Below are 16,293 nucleotides of genomic sequence, written 5' to 3'. Positions count from 1 at the left end.
GGACTTAATGCTTATTAATCCCTTATATGAATATTATATATTAATATGTCACATGGAACAATTTCTTGATTCTTTTAATGAATTCTGCAGTTTACCGCACTACTAATAGCGCAGAACATCGTGAATAAGGCAAAATGAGCCAAATTGTCTGCGAAAACAAGACATTTGTGCTGAAAATAATGACAATGACATAATTGAACAATAACTCAAATTACAGCACTATTTAAATACATCTGACAACTTGATGCAGGTTTTTGAGCTGAAACTGTAGTGAAATGTACTGTAAATTCCACACTGCATTTCATTCCTCGTTTTGCCTTGTTTAGGGTTCAATACAAAATAATATCCATTCCATCCTTTTAAAGCTTGCCCTAATACATACAATATCAAATAAACATCGAATCAGCCTGCCTGGGCTAATGCACGAGTGCACTACCAATAAAGATATTATGACTTTATACTGCAGCTTATGCTTTCCCTTTACAAATTTTCAAATGTGCACTTTACTCAGGTGTTGTCATGGTGACATGTTGCATTTCGTGCAATCTGTTTTAATCTCTCTGTCTATTCTCATGTAACGAGAGGAAATCAGAACAGGTCTGAAGGTTGGACTAAAAGGCACACAAATTCAGCGCTCTTTGAAGTCACGACAGCAACAAAGCACTCGTGATAAACTCTTTATTGTTTTGCCTCTTCTTTTGTATCTTCGGGGGAGAACTTTGATCAAAAAGCCCTTTTCTTCTGACAAATATGGAACTGTGTTTAGTCTCTAAACCATCACAGGAAATTGGAAGTTATTTTATTTTCAGCCAGCAGTGCAAAGGGGTTACACACACTAAAAAAACACTCTTGTGGTTGTGTGGGGTGGGCATCCAAGGTGATCCAAGGGTAGGTCAGATGGCCCAGTCTGTTGTGAATGGTCTACTGCAGGGGTCACAAAACTCGGTACTGGAGGGCCGCTGTCCTGCAGAGTTTAGGCTTCCTCATCACTTGTAGACCCAGTGGTGTGAACAGTAACAATGGTGACAGTTTTACTGCTTTATGATTTCTCGGCATGTCACCAACACAACCTCTTCCAGTCCTCAGCTACAACCGGTTTTGAGGGTGGGTCAAATTAGACGTTGTTTGTGGGAATCCAATGAAAATTTTAAGCTGGCATGATGCAAATTTCTTACAAACCAATGTAGGTTCGAACAGGAAGGAACGCTGGAGTTACTGATGACTCGTTTCAGGCAGTTCAGAATTACTCATGAACTCGATTTCAACCCAATCTCATGGTAATTCGTACATATTTTACGAGGTGGCTAATTCGTATGATTTTTCAAAAAGCGTCACTATAGGATTACCCTTAACCCTGCCCCTAAACCCATCACTGGAGTCTAGACAAAACGTACAAGATTGGTCGTACGAATTTGTACAAATTAGCCACCTCGTAAAATACGTGCGAATTGCTGTGAGATTGCTTTTTACATACGAGGAAACTTTTACATTCACAAACAGCTATATTACACACTACATGAAAGGTAATGTCCGGAAACGCATAATATGGGTGCTTTAACTTATGAAATAACATATATTTGTCTTTTTTCTGTCTTAAAGATACACTGGTTTCCATGGAGAGGGTTGCACCTCATCATGTAATTGGCAGAGTTAATAATATGTTAGTGCACCTTTCATTTTTTTTTAATCAACATTGTTTTATACGTTTCAGCTGTATCAGAAACATATCAAAGCTTCGATGAATTCAATGCCATTTAAATTGACGAGACCAAAATAAAATAATTATATACAAATACACATAAATTAGTGTCACAGGTTGTGTTGCTTGAGCACGCACGAACACAAAGATGAAGTTAGTAAGGCAGTCTTTAATAAACCTACAGTATGAGAGTAGCACACAACACACATCCAAACATTGACAAGACCTAACAACAATCAACGTAAACAAGGGAACTTAAATACACATGCAAACAAGGATAATTAATCACACACACCTGAACTGAATGACGAACCAAATGAGTGACCATGACAACAAAAAAGGCAAATGAAACGAATCAAAACAAAGTCCAAACTGAATGAAACTGTGGCAATTAGGAAGTCAGGATTTTAGTTTTTCTAACAACATCTCGGCGGTTATTAACCAGCTTTGAATAGCTCTGGCCTTGGCCCCATTGAGTTTAGCAGTGGTGCTCTCGAGCAAGCCAATGTCTCCGAAGTAAGAAAGCCAGATGGAAGCAGAAAGGGTGGATGCAGGTTCAATCCATAGCTTTAAGATACCGATTGCTACCAATATCCTCTTTTTGATGAATATTTCTGAAGTGTAGTCATCTAAAAGCAAGAAGAGCAAGGGGAATTTCCAGATGTAAATGATCAGAGAGGACACATACAAAGGTCCATAAAGGTACTACCATAGGGCATTCCCAAAACACATGCAAATGAGAACTGTATAAGTATTACTGTATATCATAATTATTACATAGATGACAATAAGGTTCAGATCTGATCCTCATTGTATACAACTTGCAATATATGCCCTATTAATAAATGTAAGGTTTTTAAATGCAGTGAAACATCTGGCTCATACCATTTTTCTCTTCCTTTCTTGTATGCCTGTAATTGAGTAATTAATAGAGCTGAGGGGTGCTTGCGGGAGATTTTACCACAGATAATATATTAGCAAAGTGGAAACTGGACTGGACTACATATTTTATTTATTTTGTTATGGGGTTTCTTAGTGTATCAGAAAACCTCTTATTTCACCACCTACTCTTTAGCATTCTAGACACTGTAATCTTCTAAACAGGAAGCAGCATACAATTATTGTGTGGGCTTGTTTGAGCTTCAACATTTATGACAGTTAATAGCTTCACATTATCATATCTTTTTGTTGACTCTTTAATTTCATTTTCCTTATTTTTAAGTGTTGAAATGTTTTAAAAAGTGAAATCAATGAATTTTTACTTTGTAGCAACTAAAAATGTATATGTAATTTTGTATTCATGTGAGTTAAATTTATTAGTTAATAGACTAATTAGTTAATAGACCACTGTTTATCAGGTACAAAGTTTTATCCAATCAAAAGAAAAAAGAAAAAGTGTTATGTTAAAGAAGAAAAGTGTTAACTCTTTAAAGAAAATATTATACCTTGTTGGCTACTTTGTAGCCTACTCAGCTTTATAAAAAAAGAAGAAAAAAGATTAGATTTGTATTAGTACATTTGATAAACGGTCAACAGAAGGTTTACATACTTAGACACACTAATGAGGGATAGAGTAATTTTTGTATTGCAGATCTTGGATTGAATTCAAAGCCAAAATAAAATTGTCTTGTCTTGATGTGCCAGGATTGTGATAACACAGCTGAATTATACCAGTTCTGTTCAATCTTACCTTGCACCTGCTCATGAATAAAATAAAAATAAGCAGTTATTGAAGATTGTCTTTTTTACTCAGAACATGGTCATGCATACTTACTCTCAAGTGTTACGTCACTCTGCAGGAAAGTGATCAGGTCCAGATCACTAGTAGTTCTTGAAGTCAGGTAACACTTGAGTAATTAGTTAATCTTGTTTCCATATTAGCAGCTAATTGTAGCTGAAGTGTTAATGTAGTACTAATTATCATCATTACTTCCTGCATATATTAATGACGAACCATTATTATAAAATGTTAACAGTATACCTCGTAGGTAGAGATACATTCACATACTGTATATGCATGTACAGTTCTTAATTGTAACCATGATGAGAAAAAGTTTAGCATCAACACAGCTCACTGAACATGGACTAAATTGTCATTGTCAATTTAAACAAATGTTGTTTGTGTGTAAATCTTCCCTTGGCAACAAGCTAAGATCTTTAGAGGCGGAGTTAATTTTTGTTCTCCCTCTGTGTGAGATTTGATTAAATTGTCATATCCGTGAAATGTTTATGGTGCCTGACAATGTTAGTTTGAAAGGACTGACATGTCGGGATGTGAAGCTATAGTGCGTCAGATTGCCGCCTCCATTACTTAAGTAATGCTACACAATGCACGCATATGGTGCCGATTAAAATCCACTTCACACTATGTTTAATAAGGCTTTTAGTCAGGCACGGCCTTCAAGAAAGAAAACAGCTTTTTCTCTTTCACATCACGAGCAATTCTTTAGATTTCAAGTATTTGCAAAAGTAAGGCTGGAAATAGCTTGGCCATTAACATATTCGTAATGGCCTAAATGGAAAAACACATTTGCAGCTTAAATGGCAGGAGACAATGTTCAACTGGAAAGCACAGTATTAAGATCTGATCATTTTAAGATCAATAATTTTAAGATTCTTTATCAAATTCATTTGGACATTTAATAAAACACTATATGTTTAACTAAAATTAAAAATGTAAATTAAAATTAACTAAAAATTAAATGAATCCCCTCAGCATAGTATTTTATGTAATATGACTTGATAATTATCTGGGCTGATAAGCTAGTACATAATCACAGTATTGTTCTTGATTACATTGCTTTTATAAAGGGATAGTTCAACCAAAAATGTTTAATGCAAAAATGAATGTTTACTCACCCTAAAGTTGTTCCAAACCTTTATGGATTTCTTTCTTTTACTGAACGAAAAATTTGATATTTTGAAGAATATAGTTAGACAAACTGCTGATGGGCCACATTGACTTCCACAATATGGAAGAAAAAAAGTCAATGTGGTTAAACAGTTTGCTTACCCACATTCTTCAAAATATCTGCTTTTGTGTTCAGCAGAATAAACAGATGTATTCAGATTTGGAACAACATGAGGGTGAATTGATGATGACAGCATTTTCATTCTTGGGTGAAGTATCCCTTTAAGCCCATTTGTATCAAAATTTCCAAAATTTTATACACTCAAAAATATTACGCCTTTTTTTAAGATTTACGAATTTCAATATAATTCCACCAAATTGAATGGAATAATCCTTACATATTATTCATATTATGAAATGCAAATTTTAAATTTCATTTTTTTTTATTAAATAATAATAAAAAAATAATAAAAACTAGTGCTTAAAACATTTTGTATCAATCTTATGGAACATGGTTTATGTGATTTGTATTCACAAATTTAAACATTTACATTTGTTATGAATATTTATGAACACAAATTACATACTGAAATGGTCCATTCCCTTGTTCCATTAAGATTTATACAATATAGGATTTACAATTGTCACACAAGCTATATGTTTCCATCCACCTGTTTGTATGCACTTTTTAAGATTATTGCATTAAAAAAACGCTGGATGGAAACACCAAGATGCGCATAAATTATAAAAATATGCATACAATGGAAACAGAATTATCGAATGAATGTGCGTCCACGCCATGTCGTAATTGCTGTAATGATTCTGAACTGTAAAAAGCTTTTAATGCTTGTATAACTTGTAATTACAACGTGTAAACTTGTAACGTGGCCGCTGTACCACCTGACCATTGCAGATTTAAGTTGTGTTCGACTTGAAGCAGAGCTGTGCAGACCCATCGGTGTTGTATGACATCAAACTACTGCAAGAGCGATTCGAAAGCATACAGAGCTTTATTTACCTAATTATGACACAGCGTGAAAGCAGCAAATGCGGAAAAAAAAAAGAAAAAAAAACTCATGTGACTTTGCCTAAACAGAGGATGTGATTGGATAACTTAACTAACCAGTAGACCAATTTCATTGCACAGCATCTCAAACTTTGGTTTGATCATTCTGAAATGCCTGAGCTAATGTCTGTCATCAGATTGATTTAGTTTAATTCCCTCCCAGAAGCGTCGCACAGGATTGCATTCCCAAGCAACAGGTATCTAAACGCAAGATAACATGACAGCTACGTGACAGTTAATTGCGTCTGAAACGCAAGTAATTTATGGTGAAGGAAAAGAGAGCCGCGGTGGCTTCCCCGATTGCAGCAACTTCCATTTTTATTATGTATATTTTGCGTCAATTTCCCACAAAATTACGATTTGGTTCTTTTGAACACATGGGATGGAAACGTTGCTTTTTTCACTAATTTGTTATGCGATATTACAATTTTGCGCACAAGTTAAATTCGCAACTTTGGATTGAAACAGCTTCAGAAATCGCTATTAAAGGGGTGGTTTACTGCTTTTTTTCTTTGCATGATTGTATTTATGGGGTGCAATATAACATGTCTTCGTTTTTTTTTTTTTTTTTTAAGCCTTATTTTTCATAAATTTCACCTTTATTGTAAGCTGATTTCTCCTCTGTCATTTGAACGACCGGTTGACTTCCTGATTCTATGAAACCACTCCCTCAGAAACAGGCAATGGGCTCAGATTGGTTAGTTGGGCCGGTGCGTTGTAATTGGCTAAAGTGCGCAGTGCACGTTGTCCGGAAACTTCACGCCCATCACCTTTACGGGCGAAAGTTGCATGTCCTCCGGTCAAATGTAAATAATGGTTTCTATTAGGGCTGAACGATACATCGAATTTTCATCGTCATCGCGATATGAACTCCCGCGATGAACACATCGCAACAGACAGCCTGACACGATGAATAATGCCTGGTTCAGATTAGCACTAACTTACACGTTTTTGACTCCTAAAATCTTGTCGTGGACAATGTCAGACTACACGTTGCTTTCCGACCAGTCATCGCGTGCCGTCACACACACACATTCACTCGCAAACATTCACTCGCACGCACAGACACACACACTGTCCCTCGCTCGCTCACTCACTCGCTCGCTCACGCACGCACACACACACACACTCACTCACGTCTCGCCTCGCTCACATATTCAATCCGTCGTGGAGGACCGTTAAAGAATTAAACATGCTATAGTCTTTCTGTCGTAAAGCATCGCAGCCGCGACGTAGGTTGTCGCCCACTATGACACACTATACGAGATGTTACGATCGAATCTTGCGTCCCGACGCCCGTTGTCGTTATTACGAATCTCCACGATACCCATACGTCAAACGGATCGTGCCAAAATCGCGCTAAAATCGTGTATTCTGAACCAGGCAGGTAATAAACGTTTGACCTATCACGCAAAGAACCTATTAAAGCACTAAGACATGGGAACAGTATAGTTAACAATCACATTTATCGCAAGTCATATCGTCATCGCAATATTAAACAATGTTATCGCACATCGCAGCTTTTCCTCATATCGTGCAGCCCTAGTTTCTATACTGCCGTACAGTTTGAGCCAGAATCAGACCCAGAAAGCGGCAATGAAGAGAGTCAAGCAGAACCTCCCCAAACACGGCTGTTACAAAACGTTTCTGAATGGTACATTTTTTTTATTATTATTATTCTATTCTACAATTATTATATAATAATTTCGATACGCTGTTACTTGAAAATGCCACTGCTGAAACTTGTTAGCTTTTGAGATACGGGTTTCTCCTGATTAAACATTTAATATAACTGAATAAATGATTGAGTAACACCGCAGCTGAAGTTTGCTGTTGCGATTACATTTTTTTTTTTTTTAACTTTATACACATTTGTCTTACACACAAAATAGCATCAAACTAACTGGCTACTATAAACACACAGCTTTGGCATTGGTTTACGTACTTCATCAAATCGAAAAATTACTTCATAAAGTATAAATACATTTACAAAATTTGTACATAACTACAAATTGCAGGTTCAAAATGTTTGTACGCGTTTGTCATAGACACACGAAATAGCATAATTAAGTGGCTATAACGCGAGCGCTGGCATTTGTTTACGTCCCTGATAAAACTAAAACATTACGTTACGTCTGAAATTATACATGCAAAGTTAAAATTATTAAGTCTTACTTACAGGTTGTGGCCCAACAACGACTGCCTCTGGGTTTAAAGTTGGAACTGCTTCATGTTTTAGAAACAGTTTCTTGTTTAATCCGGCATTGAATTCGTGGAGATTCTGGAAGCTGTCTTCCGTAAAATGCGCAGCACAGAGAGCTACGATTACTTTTCAGAAATTTAATAAAACAGAAATTGTAGCCATTGTTGACGAACTACAGCGTCCATAGGAAGCCCGAACACCGAAGACATGACAGCTGGGTGAAAATAACACACTTTAGACGGCATGGCTACAGCTCTCCACTATAATTCTTCCTCTTCCACAACGCCGCAGAAATATGGCCACGCCACATTTTTTGCATATTCCGGAGGGAGGGTTGATGTAAATGTATGGGTTAGCTACGTATAAAACCCGGGAAGTATCTCGTTGTAGTCCCATTCGAGTCGTTTTTGTAGGCATTAAACTTCCTGATTTTTAAAAGACGCTATCTCTGCTTACGTTGAACTTTCAGCGCAGCAACTTTGCAGATACTGTTCATGCACCAACAGCAACATTACACACTATTTAAAATGAAAAAAGTGAAATCGCAATCAACCACCCCTTTAAATTTTACAAATAATTACAAAAAACACAATTAATTAAACAGGAAATTTTAATGTATTAAAATTGTGTTTTCTTGTAAAACAAGAATAATGGTTTACAGTGAGGGTGGTTCTGTTTGCAGTGTAAATTTACAGCATCGTGCACCGCCACCATTTTTTTTTTCTGGATACTTGTATTGGGATAGGCAGTATGTCATGGAAGTATTTACAGACCTGGTTAGACTTTATTAAAAGCTGTCAAATGGAAGAGAAGGTCAGATATCAGTCACCTCCTTCTTTCATTGGCTCCCCATCCTCACGCATCCTGTACCTCCCCGCAGGCTCACTTCTGAGGGCTTTCAGTCTTATCACTGCACTTCGTTCCTCTGCTGGTGTGGAGAGGTCTGGACATTAAAGTGTGATTTATTCCACTAATATCCTCAGGTCAGTGGCAACTACAGCAAGGTCAGCATAACAGTGATGCCTGCTGGGTCTTTTCTGAAACTCTGATTCTTAGAAAAGCTTGTGAAACCACAAACACACACCTCTAAAGTTAGTCGTTCAACAGTTGTGTTAAGTTTTGTAATGGTGTTTTGTCATTTAAAGGAGCATTTCACCCGTGGGAACATTAATCTTTATTGAAAGTGGGTCATATATGTAGTCGAAATGTAAAATAAATTTCAAATTTGGTGCCTTCTTGACTGAGGAAAGACAGAAAGTAACTTTAGGGCGCGTTTGTATGAAAGACAAGCCACTCCCACTACTCCAGAACGGCGCGTATTAGGTATCCGCCTATCAGAGAAATTACTCTTCCGTCTACAAAGCTAGCTAACCAGAGCTTGAAATTAATTTCACACAAACTTTAAAGTTAGCTGGCGAACTCATTAGTGAATTACTCCACGTTTGTATTTCTTTCGAAATGGTGAACTATTGCGTGATACCGAAATGTTCAGTCAGACCATATGCGGTGCGGAACTGATGGTTCACAACACAAACCTCCGTGTCCTCGTCTGATTCAGAGATTTCGTCCAGGAGAAATTGGCATCGTTGAAATTCTTTGCACCAGATGGACTCTATCTACCACCAGTCTGCCCAAGTCCGGGCTTCTCGTCCGCGACAGGCAGGTCTTATGCCTCGGCTGCAGAAGTCGCCCACGCCTCCTGTTCCTCCATCAGGATCAGCTGCTCTTCGCTATATTGCGGCTTGTAAAAGTAGCCACGAACTTTCGAAATCCTCTTCTTCCATATCATATTGAGTACCTTCCGCCATTGTCATAACTTCACATCTGGCCCCACAGCACCTGTTAGCTTAGCTTCCAAACAAGATGGAGGATATTGCTTTTAGTTTCAGAATATGGAGTCCCACCCACTGATCTGTGATCTGTAATAGGTCTGTAGCGTGAGTGGGTCCCACCCCCTGGATAAATGAGGAACGAGTGTTTGTAGTCTCAACCACTCTACAGAGATATGGGACTTCCTGCTTAGAATGACGCAAAATGACGATTTTTACATCATTCTAAGCAGGAACTGCAACACTGAAATCCTTATTTCTCCCTTTTCAGAGGAAAATGAGGGAATAATGCATGACCATTCAAAAATATGACTGGGTTTCTAACGATACAAAGCTTAATGCAAATGGGTGAAGTGTCCCTTTAAGTATGTGAGAAAAGGCCATGTGGTTTCTAAACATCAAGCGTAGCGTCAGTTCTTGCAGGTCACGTTAGTCAAGCTCGCATCAGCTGACTCTCAGCTGATCCAGATCTACCTATAGGAATACGACGCCTATCACCATATACATATATAAGCTCCTTCAGTATTATCAGCAGCTATCGCGTTTCTCAGGAGCGAATTACCCTCCTCCATCCCCAGCTCCTCCTCTCATCCAGTCAGGATTTGGCATTCTGATTCCCTTTGAATAAGAATAAATTCTCGAATTATGTTGTATTTTAAAATCTTGAATTGAATATATTTGCATACATTCATGTGGGTTCTGTTCTGTTTACCCCAAGGGGGGTTATTGCTGTTCTCCCTGCTCTTATCCATGCTAGGCTGCACGGATGCGCAGGGAGTTCTCGCCCAGAACGGAACCATACCGCCAATCCAAACTGTATGCTAATTGTCAATCATATTTGACGATAGTGGTCCTGACAGAAATGCTGATAAGGCAGTTTACATAGTCTCTACATTGGAGTTTTGATCACTCTGTCAGTGATTCATTCATTAATTTATTAATGTATTAATTCATCTTTCGAAAATAATGGTTGGTTGACTCTACATTATCCCACTTATTACACCAAATAAATTAATGAATAAATAATTAATATTTGTTTCAAACATAAGATTATTGTAATATGTAATGAGAACATTTGGTTTAATCACCGAAACACAAAAATCTTCTTTCAACTTAGTACTTTTAACAAACAGTTTATTCAACAGCTAACAATGCAAGAAACATGTTTCAAATCAGCCTTTTTGCTAAAATAATTACAGTAATACAGGCTACAGTTGCCACATTGGAAAACACACGTACATTACCTAACTTACGTAATTGAATCCATAATGTTTATAATAGAATCTTGTGTGTTATTATCAAAAGGTGTGATGAAGTTATGAAACTGCCATGAGGTTTTGTATGGAGCTAAACGAGTCTCAATAAAGATAAATGCACACACTACATTCACATATGCACACACAGGATTCATACATGCACACACAGGATTCATACATGCACACACATGATTCATAAATACAAGTCAAGGGAGTCTCAAAATTCACACACAAATGCACTGAAGTTCACAGACCGCAAGCAGTTTGTAAATCAATATATATTTGTGTGTGCATCAGAAATACACGTCTGAATCTTGCCCTGTGCATTTCTGAATCTTGAGTGCATTTGTACATTTTGTTTGTATTTCTGAATTGTGTGTGTATTTATGAATTTTGTGTGAATTTGTGAATTTTGTATGCATTTGTGAATCTTCTGTGCTTTTTCAATTTTGTGTGTGCATTTGTGAATTTTGTGCGCATTTGCGTATCATGTGTGTGTATTTATGAATCACGTGTGTGCATGTATGAATCCTGTGTGTGCATATGTGAATGTAGTGTGTGCATTTATCTTTATTGAGACTCATTTAGCTCCATAGTTTTGTGCTAGAACAGAGTTTGATGCCAATACAGTAAATGTTCTCACTGTGCCATATGACTGAATCTGTACTGTAGTTGACCTTTACAGATGAAGGGTGAGTTACAGTAATGTGACAGTCTCTATCATGGTAATCTGTTTACTGTATCACATATCATACTGTAATGTAAAATGCTGTATTTTATGCCATCTGCCTCCCTTACTAATGCATCTCTGATCAATCTGATGTTATAGAGTCATTGACTGTTTCTCTCCCTTGTTCTATCCTGCTCTCTCTCTCTCTCTCTCTCTCTCTCTCTCTCTCTCTCTCTCTCTCTCTCTCTCTCTCTCTCTCACTCACTCACACACACACACACTCTCTCACACACACACACACACACACACACACACACACACACACACACACACACACACCCCCACACACACACACACACACACACACGCACACACACACACACACGCACACACACACACACACGCACACACACACACACACACACACACACACACACACACACACACACACACACACACACACACACACACACTTTGAACATAGTAGTGTTTGTTATAATAACTCAAATTAAACATAATTCATTACATTAAATGTCAACCAAATTTTGGTTGGCCATATTGGAAATTGCAAACAAGTTCTATGGAAACTATATGAGCTATAGATAGTACCGGTAAGAGCAGTTGCTGTGATTGAAACATTTATATAAATATATAATATATGTTGTGAGTTTTGAGAATGTACACCTTTACTTGTGAAAATAGTACCAAAGCAAATAAAAAAAACTGTAATAATATTAACCCAGATAGCAGACCGATGTCGATTCAACGTTGATTTTTAGTTGTAAAGGTTAGTATCAATCATCAATCAAATTTCAACGTTGAATCAACTTCAGAACGTTATTACACCGAAAATAAAACATTGATTCAACATTGAAATGCGGTTGAATGGCGTGTCTGACGTTGATTCAACGTTAATTCGATGAGCAAAACGATGTTGTTTCAATGTCACGAGAAACGTCGTTTCCACATTGATTCGATGTGGTTTGCTATCTGGGAAAGGTCCCATGACATGAAATTTTAAATTTTTGAGGTTTTTTAACATTAATATGAGTTCCCCTAGCCTGTATATGGTCCCCAAGTTTCTAGAAATTTCAATCGGTGTAAATCGAGCTTTTGCTATCTTTCTCTGCCTTTGAGAAAGTGGAAGCTCAATCGGGCTGATCTTGAATCTCCTCCGTATGACGTTATACGGAGGAAATGTTACCTCCCCTTTCTCTGCTTTGCCCGCCCAGAGAATATTTCCCACATGAGAAAATGAGCTAGGAAGCAGGAACGCGTGCGCGCGATTTTAGTTTGTCCACGGGAGATATCATGGCTTTTGAGCGAGCGAAGCATAATAATTGCTCAATAATTGGATGTACAAATGAACACCGAAGCCTTTTTTTAGTTCCTTCCTCCAAGCCCCAGAAGAACCAGTGGATTAATTTAATTTCCTCTGGAAATGCGCCGACACAACTCCTCAAAGTTTTGCATGTCTGCGGCACACATTTCACCGACGACTGTTTCCTCAACTTGGATCACTACAGAGCTGGCCTCGACGAACGTCTGAAAATAAATCGATCGAGCCGAGCAACAATTTCTGTAATTGTTCAAGTTCAGACAGGTAATCTTTCTCTCAAATCGTTCAATACTGCTGTTTATTCCTCAGTAAGTCAAGCCAGTGACTAAAATATCAACTTCACATCGTTTATTTTAGTAGGATGAAAATAATCGTATTTAAATTGTGAATAAATTATATACAGAAAGCGATCAAAGAACAATCTTTGTAGGAATCGCGCGCACGCGTTCCTACTTCCTAGCTCATTTTCTCATGGACACAGCGCGATCGAGTTTATCTGGACACTTGCCAAACTCGTTATGAAATCAATGACGCACGTTACACTGCACATGAAGCTCTTACTGTATTTACATCATCGTGTTTGCATTGGGGAAAGCAGAGAGTGCAGAAACCATAGACAGTATATAAGATGGACACAGCGACCCCATAGACTTCAACGGAGAAAAGTGAAGCCCATTTGAAGCACTCACTTCCTGATCGCCAGGCGAACTGCGCAGGCTCAAACTGAGCTTGAACACGTGAGCAACGTGTCTGACAGCTGTCAGTCTTCTAGTAGCTGTGCGGAGAGAAATCTGAATCATTCCCTTCCGAATTTTGCAGAGACGGAGAGCGTGAGCATTAGCTGTCCATGAGCTAGCAGCGGGAGCAACTTTATCACTCTCTGTGGGCTACTCCCTTCACTTTATCGGACTTAATGCCTCCACGTTCCCCCGATTGCCTGCGAGCTTCTCCGCCGGTCTATACGGTAATTTCTCTACAGTGCGACAGAGAGTCGCGTGAGTTATGACGCAATCGTTAGCCTATTTTTACAAAAACGGCTTCTACGGGGCCATAACGTAAGGTACAAGGTAATGGAGCCTTTTATACATTGTCGAGTTTCTTTAGAAATAAATAATGGACAAATGGAGTCTTTGGACGCCTCAGATGTAAAGTTATTCGCTGTCAAAGTGACGCAAAAATGAATGGGAGTCAATGGAATGCTAACAGCAGGTGAAGTTCTGCTACAATGGCGGCGCCCACGTAGGCTTCAGTTTCCGGCGGATGGATTACCCCCTTGGCAGAAACTGCGTTGCCATGATAAGATCTTCATTCTCGCGATCAACAACAGACTGTCATCTGCTTGCGCAATGCTCATCACGGCAACATTTTATGTGATGGGAATAGATCTAAATACTTTAAAAACTTCTGACGATTTGTTTATCTCGATAGCTGTAATAGTAAAAACTTATAATAACTGTAGTAAAAGTATTCGAGAGAGTTTCACATGTAATAAGTAGCTAATTCATATGCAAGCATGTCAGCCAATCACAGCAGTGGGCGGTTACACTGAAGTCTCACACAGACACGCCCCTTCAAACAGAGCGTTCAAATCAGAGGCTAAAACTGGGCTAGGAAAAATGCCTTTTGTTTCTAAATTATGACTATTTTCTATCTAAAAAACATACTAACATTATAAGGGCAACCCAGGACACATTATAAAATAATATAATAACCCCATGTCATGGGACCTTTAATACTGAAGACCTGTGAGATCATTTCCCACTCAGTCAATAATTGAGATGACAAGATGGCACCAGTTGTGTTTGTATGAAATGAGAGAACTAGTCCACAGTATGATACTGTCAGGTTCCTGTGCTTTATGTGCTTTAAATTGACCATTCATGAGTTTGTGTTCTTTTGTAGTTATTTAGTTTATGCTAAGTAGTTCCAGGTGTTTATTGTTATCCTATTGTTTCCTGAGTTATTTAACCGTGTTTAGTCTTGCCGTTGGTTGATTATTGTTTGTGTGTATGGGCCTTTCATGATTCATGGTGGTACAAGTCAATGTCAAGAGCTATGTTTCATGGCATTGTGTTTCCCGGTCAAGTCAAGGATATCAAGTTTTAAACCATTAACACCTTTTTACTGCATTAATTAAGATCCAAACTCTTGCTTGACTTTTGAGGTCAAGTCACGGATACAAGAGATATGTTGCCTTATAGCGGTCAAATAAACAGTTAAACTTCCATTATACAAAAAATATTTGACTGTTCAATGTTATGACTGACCAATCAACATTTAGCATTCCAGACAGCCGTGTAATAATGGAAGGCTAATTGTCATTCCATCAGGATATTTATTCAGGTTGACTAATCCAAAAACATGAACTATAAAATGATAAAGCATTTTAAAAGTTTTTTTCCTTTGCTTTACAGATGGAGTAAACACGACTCATGTTAATGATCAGTGTCAATAACTGCATTTTCCATACAAAATTAAAAATCACTTAAATTACCTGTTGATGGATGCAGTATTTTTTTAAATAAACCTAAGAACTTTTCTCCTTCATGATAATGTGCCTGAGCAGCGTTCACTTCCATGAGTCACAAACACAGGAGTCGATATTTTCCATCTCAGGCCGGCCAGTCCCCTCTCTTTCACTGCCCTGGGCTGGCAGGCACAGAGAGAAGCACCCAGAGACGAGATAAATCACTACCTTTCTGCTGCTTGGCAGGGGGTCCTTGCTAAAATGCATATAATTAAGCTGGGTTGAACAAACAGCCATTATTTAGTTGTCAGAACATCATTTTGAAATTCGTGAAATGGAGAGAAAGGGAGAGAGAGAGAGAGGGGAGGCTGAAGGAGAGAGAGAGAGAGAGAGAGCAGAAGAGATGATTAAGAGTCACTCTATCCTCTTGTCTCGATTTGTAGTCCCTCAGGAGCCAGCTGGAGTTTAAATCAATGCTCAGCCTTTATTCACTCAGTCACTTATGTTCACAGTTACACACACACACACAAAAAAAACATACACACATACTCTGGCTTGTTGCATTCTAAGGGGTCACTCATAGAACGCATTTTTACATAAAAAAATAGTGAGATGGAGAACAGCGAAATGGATTAGGACACAAGTTTTTTTGTTGCGAGACACAATGCAATCGTAAAAAAGGTTTACAACACTATTCCGCTAATTTGAAGTTATTTATTTATTTACATTTTTTTAAGTCATAGTTTTTAGAATTGTAATTCTTTATTGCCCCCTTAAGACAATATTTCTTTATGTCATATTTATTATTTTAAAGCTGCAGTCCGGCACTTTTTTGGGTTTAAAAATATCAAAAAAGACATTTTTGAAAAAAAACGTAACCAGCCAGTGTTCAAAACGATCTGCTTGCCTTACC

General features: G+C 37.9%; 1 long non-coding RNA gene across 1 annotated transcript in view; it reads left to right on the top strand.

The window, feature by feature from the left end:
* Window positions 1–16,293, top strand: part of LOC307002326 — a 47,535-nt gene that overhangs the window by 16,364 nt on the left and 14,878 nt on the right. The window lies entirely within an intron of this gene.

Source organism: Phoxinus phoxinus (genome assembly GCF_949152265.1).
Source record: "Phoxinus phoxinus genome assembly, chromosome: 7".
Lineage (NCBI taxonomy): Eukaryota > Metazoa > Chordata > Actinopteri > Cypriniformes > Leuciscidae > Phoxinus > Phoxinus phoxinus.
The sequence above is the reverse complement of the archived record's forward strand: the minus strand, read 5'-3'. Positions and strand labels throughout refer to the sequence as shown.